Source organism: Pterocles gutturalis, unplaced genomic scaffold, assembly GCF_000699245.1.
Source record: "Pterocles gutturalis isolate BGI_N339 unplaced genomic scaffold, ASM69924v1 scaffold35829, whole genome shotgun sequence".
Taxonomy (NCBI): domain Eukaryota; kingdom Metazoa; phylum Chordata; class Aves; order Pterocliformes; family Pteroclidae; genus Pterocles; species Pterocles gutturalis.
The window spans coordinates 62732-69658 of NW_010129422.1; positions in this window are offsets into that span (position 1 = coordinate 62732).

Consider the following 6927-nt stretch of genomic DNA (forward strand, 5'->3'; position numbering starts at 1 on the left):
GGGCTGAAGAGTAAGAGTTTATAATGCAGTTTCTACCTCTGCCTTGGTCTCAAAAAAAAAAAAAAAAGAAAAAATCTGAACCATTTGAAGTCTTTTTCATGCTAAAACCAACAAAAGGATTTACATGATTCATGTACTACTTTACAACATCAAACAAACCTCTGGATCTCATATTGCCTTTGGTTCAGGACAGTCTGATGAGCCTGAGACACCAGCTTTCATTGCCTGCTTGGCTGCATGGCCCCAGCCTGCTCCTTCCCCTCTGCTGATTTCACCTAGACTCAAACAAATAATGGACACTGCAACATTCTCTCTCGCATGCAGGATGATTTTTTTTCTACATTTTTAAAATATTTCTGTTAATGCAATGACAAAACAGATCCCAGCAGGCTGGGATGAACAACTAACACTTCCACTAGTTTCTTCCTCTCTTTGAAGATGGAGAGGGGAAGTTAGTACCTCTCTAAGCAACTTTAACTTCCAGAACTGGCATCATCTCAGCAGTGCACAGTGTCTCAGTAGCCTGTACAGCAGCCAGATGTTCAGTTGGATGAACAATTTTTTCATAGAATCTTGCACTATCTTTCATTCTGAGTTATGTTATTTTTCGGACACGCTCTACCAGTTGCAACCAGAACATAACCAAAACCACAAAACAATATGCAATTTTTCATTCAGGTTCAAATTACTTTGTATCTTAATTAAAAATAAGGCACAAAGTTCTACTGCACTTTTCAACGGCACCACCTAGTGTTGAGTATAACCAAGAACAAAAATTTACCACTACACTCCTACTTCTGGGAGGAACTTGCTTCTACATGTTCATTGGAGACAGCAGGGTCAGACCAAGCTGGTGGCCACTGAAGACATAGCCCAGGGCTGTTTGTGGAAATGCAACAGCCAGACCCGAGGGCTCTGGCATGGCCAGGACTGGATCAGCCCCAGCTTATCCCCCAGAGGTTTATCTCAGGCACCCACAAAAACCAACAGAAAGTTTTGCTGTCTGCATCAGGGGAAGCGCAGGTATAATGTTTTGTTCGTGTTTTTGCAAGCACTTTCCTGTGAATATTTATAAGGTGAGTTTAACGTCAATACAGTTTCAAGCAAACCCAGAGAGCACATCAGACAATCTGAGAAGGCACACATTAAATGTTGAGATACTAAGTGAGATCTCGAGAGAAATAAGCTGCAGAATTAATTTCTAATACTATTGTGCTTTCCTGAATAATATGGGCTGTTATATATAAGGTACCTATTTAAGTATTTTCCTTTTCTTCAACCTCCAGAAAATAAAGTTTGAAAAGCATTCTTCTCCTTAAAAGCTCTCTTTGGTGTTTTATATTACACATGAAGTCTGAATTTCTTCTACAATTATTCTGATAATTTATCTACCAAAAGTGTAAAATGGATAATTTCCCAGCTATGCAAATACCAGTATTCCGTTTCAGTACGTGCTGTTATTTCCTTACCTACAAAAAAGGCAACTGAAATCATTATTTATGTGTTACAAAGAAATTTCAACTTTCTAAAAAGCTGAGATAAGTAAAATTGCCATTCTCAAAGGTCTACTTTAAAGCAAGTAAGGTACATTTTATATTTAAAGGTGAAGTTTCTTCTTTCACCCTAAGGGCTTTACATTCTCTTCTTGATGTATTAATTAAAGCACATTTATGGTGAATTTTTAATTATCTCCCTAATAAATGGCATCACAAGGAATAAAATGGTCTCTTCACAAGTCTCTCTAGACACCTCCATGTCTCGGAAACAGCACTAATTCCACAGCAAAATAAGAATGCAAATTGCTGGGAGGACTGTGAATGCTGATGGGCAGGGACCAGCTGGCTATCTTGCAGTCTTTCTTGATCAAGGAGGGCTGCAAAATACTATAGCCAGAGTTGGCCACACAAAAAGATGAGGCTCTGCTATATTTCCTTCTGAAATATATATTTCCATCGACTGAAAATCAGAGGGAAAGCAGATTTTTTTTCGTGTGTGAGGTTGGTTCCTATGCTCTCTTCCCTGGGTCAATTTATGCTCCTCTGCACTCCAAGGAAGAGAAGGAAAGGACAAGATACCTGAGGTATTTCCACTCACCAGTGCTGTTGCCATTTGTTTAGAGTGCAAAATAAATCTCTGCCCAGTGGAGGACCAGTCCAGGAGTGTGTGCCAGCAGCTGCCTGACCTGGCACGGCCAGTCCTGGACTGGGGCAGTTCAGCACCTCCTGAGCTATGATGGCTCCACGTCACCAGCAGTCACACAGGGTTTTCATCTACTAAAATATGTGGCTAACAGGGGAAGCATCATGAGTGCTATGAAATAGCATCTAAGGTCATTCCAATTCAAAGAAAAGGAAAAAGGACTATACAAAAAAACACTGATATTGTCCAATAAGAAAAAGTGCCAATCGTTGTACAATACAACCTAGACATTCAGATGCTGAAGGTCCAGGACTCTACTTTTTAACTATCACGCAATGACACCACACAGCAGGTGGGAAATGGGATATTTACTCTCCGAGTGGTAGACAGTGTTGCCTTTTTACCCATATTTATGTACACACACAAAACAAATATTTCGGGTGGCCTGTAATCTCATAGGAAGATTTGATTCTGGGGTCACTTCCCAAGAGCTACGTTTCAGAAGAAACTCCAGACCCTGCCAGACACAGTTTACAGACACATATTTATCAAAGAGTAAACCACAAGTATAGTAAGTGTCATCACAGTGAATTATGGTCCCCTCCTTTAAGAAAGGGCTAATAAACAAACACCTCTGGGGGAGGTGCTGCTGACTGCTTTGCTTTTTATCACCCGCCTATCCCTCCCGCAGAATGCCAATGATCAAATCAAGCCAACACTTCTAAATAAATAGCTTTTAGTGTATTAAATGTGTAGAGGTAAGTATTACTAATTCACTCATAGCTGGAGCTATGGATCAATTTTGGTTTTTTAAAGCTAGAAGCCAATTGGTATCACGCAGCTAAAATCCTGTTTACTGTTTTCAAAACAGCCTGCACCCCATAGCCTCAGTACCTTTGGCCTGTTGCCAGTCACTTTAAACACAGAAAAAAAAAAAAATATCAGAATGCATTACTGCAGTACAGAATACTCCCTCGATGAACAGGGAACTCATGACTATTTCTTTTAACCACAGTCTAGCTGTTCTAATCAATTTCCTCCAACTTTAGTTAAGAAAGCTACTTCAACTCTGCAGAATAGCCATAAGTAGCATTTTTTTAAATACACACGGAAGACAACACCCTAAAGTACCACGCCACAGCAGTATACAGAAGAGCATTAATGGACTACAAGTGTTGACCAAAGCGATGAGCAGGTACGTAAGTAATACTTTCAACATATACTTAATGATTAGCATCCATGTGGTATTTTCCTGTTCAGCTAAAATTTCTTATTAATGATGCCTTAGCAGTTCCATGTTTTCCAAACTGCTTCCTCCCAGCTGCAAAGACTACAGGAGTTTTGCAAGACTTCTCCAGTTACCAGTTCAGAAGCTACTATTCATTCCAAGTGCTAAACAGCAAAAAGTCAATAGGAATTGTATATATTACATATTGTCATTACATGCTGGCATGATTCCCCTGCATAACAGATTAAGCTACATCTCCAACATGTTGATTTCCTAATAAAGCATATTAATTGGTCTGTGACAGTTATTGCCTTGAACCACCACAAATTAAGGATGAAATAAAGTATTTTATTTTTAACATTTTCATTTATATGCTCATCTGTTGAAGTACAGGCATTATTTTCATGCAAGTTACGATGTGCATGAATCAGATTCACTTCCTTGTGAACTCTTAGTAGCTTATAATTAAATAGCTTATTTTATATGCAGTGCAGGGCAGAGATTTACTGTGTGTGCATTGTCCTGGCATGTGTGCAAATTCCCTGCAAAATACAGGCACTACAAACCTCTGTACTTAATGTTCTAAGTCATGCATGACTAGCATTACCCTATAGAAGGGCAACAGGCACAAAACCAGGGGATGACTGACCTACGTCTGCTGAGGCCATCCAGTTCTGAGCACCCTTAATTCACACACAAATGCATCAGAAGGCAAACATTCCCGGATTTTTTTGGTCCTGGCAGACCACAGTTAACTCACAGCTGCTCACGGGGGCTGTGTGTGCCAACAGCACAAGTAACTAGACTGGGTAACAGTGCAGGGCGGCCACTGGCTGAGTCAGTAACACCACAATAAAACATTCAGATCATATATCATGGCCTTAAATTACAAAACTCCCCCATGGCAGGAAAGGCAGAGCACAGCCCTTCAATTTGAGCATTCAGCAGTCGGAATTTTCATCAGCTTTAATGTGTGCTTTATTACCCCCCACAGAGGAGGCAGCACATGGAGTGCCTCTGAGAGATGGGAATGCATCCTCTTAGCCGTATTCTGGTCACGGCTGCTGCGCACGGCTTCTACAATAATTCAGTATCAGAGCATGATTCCTCATTTTCATATTCCTAGCGCATTTGTGTCACGGGGCCAAACTGGAACAGGAACATTATTATGCCGGATATTGGAGGGAGGTCACAGTTGCATATTGCTAACTGCAGGAGTTACCGCCCATGGAAAACTAGCAGTCACTACGGAGTGACAACGTGGTGCATTGCAGCATATTTCACTGTGAGGGTGGTGAGGCACTGGCCCAGGTTGCCCAGAGAAGCTGTGGATGCCCCATCCCTGGAGGGGTTCAAGGCCAGGCTGGATGAGGCTTTGAGCAACCTGGGCTAGTGGGAGGTGTCCCTGCCCATGGCAGGGGGTTGGAACTCGATGATCTTTAAGCTCCTTTCCAACCAAAACCATGCTGTGATACCTTCCTGGTGGGGGGGGGGGACACACACGACATTCTTCGTAAAGGCAAAGTATGGGTGACTCTGTAATGATGATTGTGTTTTTGTTTACAAAGCAGTATGCAGTAATCGAAATACAGTTAAAATCATGAAAAAAATCTATGGCATTTACAGTGAAATAGCACAGACAGCTGGAGCCAAAGTCACAGAGCATCGTTTGGGAAGTTACTCAAGTACTCTTCAGAAAGGTCATTCCCTTCTAAATCATGCTGCAAGCAGAAATGTCTGTAGCCTTCTAAAGGCAGAGAAGCCACCAGATCACAGACCTTTCCCCTTCCAGCTAAGGCCAAGTCACAACTATAAACCCCTGTTAGGTTCCAGGGAAACCTCCAGCTCTTTCACAGAACTCCCTTTTCTTCTCCAAACAAATCCCATACTGGGTGAGCACTTCTCTCACTTGACAGTAAAGCAGGTACATCAAGTACCTATGGTCTATGATGTACTTCTGGTCCCTTGAACTGATCTCAGAGCAGCCAAAATTTCGCTCTTAAGCAATTGATATTTCCACTCTGACATGAAACACATCAGAAATTACACTATTAATAATCTCTTGCACTTGTCACCCACTGATGTGTCAACCTTTTGACAGGTGAATTGTTGAGCTTCTGTCAATAAGTGACGTTAATACGTTTTTACATAATAGTTAGTGCATCCGTTGGTTGCTAGGCAAACTTTTTATTATAGCATTGCATTAGATGAAGAGGCGCAGAAAGATTCATTAAAAAAATGGCAAAGAAGTCCTCCTTCCCAAAAGCAGTTTAACAAAAATCCATTTACAAAATCAAGGCAAAACAGTGTAGAAATTACTGAGAAATTTGACGAGGCAGAATTATGCATCATTTGGCTGAATTTTATACAGCAAAATATTTATCAGAAACTTTGAAAGAGTAGTTTCTTCCTGAAAATTCAACAAAGCAAAACATGGATATCTGCCAGTTTCCATCTAAATTCTTCCAAACCACTAAGTATCAGCACAGCTGCATTAGCATCAAAGCGACTACTCAGGAAGTAAGGTGCTATTCACGGGAATTTATCCCGTGGTTCTGACTAATATTTACTCTGGGATATGTACTTAATTTCTAAATAACTCACTTTCAGTCATGTCTTCCTTTACTGCATAGACCTAAACTCATCTGAATAGCTGTCCCATATTAACGACAACAAGGGAGTATTTATCCCAGAATTCACATTTTTACAGGATGTGTACATAGCTACAGCTTTATGCCCTTACTGGAGACTCTGACAAATGGCAGAATATAAAACAAAGACCTGTAATTAAGTCTCATTCACCTTAGCCATCTCCAGGGCATGCTCCAGCAGCCCCAGAGAGCAGCCCCTCTCCCTTCCTTTGCCTGGCTTTAACTAAGACACACAGCCTGCCCCAGCCTCTCATTCCTGCAGCACCTCAGTGTCTGCTGATAACCTCTCCTAGACTCGGAGGAAGAAACCTATCTCCTTTTCTTCAAAACAGAGATTAAAGGATCAAAAACCTCTTACCACCTCTCACCAGGAGGTTGGGCTAACACCCTGAAATATTCCCTTTCTTGCAAGTGTATGAAGATCATTAATCCTTTCCCATCAAGTCTGTGCCACCCAGGAGTTTTCACTCCAGCCGGCGATGGCAGGGAGGTCCCTGCAGCCCCCAGCACCGGGCACTGTGCAGCCAACCTGCCTGCACACTCAATGGATTTTCTGTCTGCTCCATGCTGTGAAAAGCTCTTGCACTTCACTCCCAACCTATCTAAAATATTTAATGAATATTTGAAATGGGCACCAACGTTTAGTTTGCCTCCTGAAAAACAAGGGGGAAAACATATGGGTAATATGCAGCGTGTTTCGCAAAACAATAATGAAGCATCTGGTAAGTTGTCCAGGAAAAGGAATGAAAGCTGAGGGGATATTTTACAGGACTTGGAAGCATGTATGGGATGGTGTATTGTTATCCAGCATGTGTCTAAACACACACAGTCTCCGAGCACAGCTTGAGGAAAGATATTTGGTATATTCATTGTAAATCTCTGGCAAGCACACCATACGGCTAAACTGTG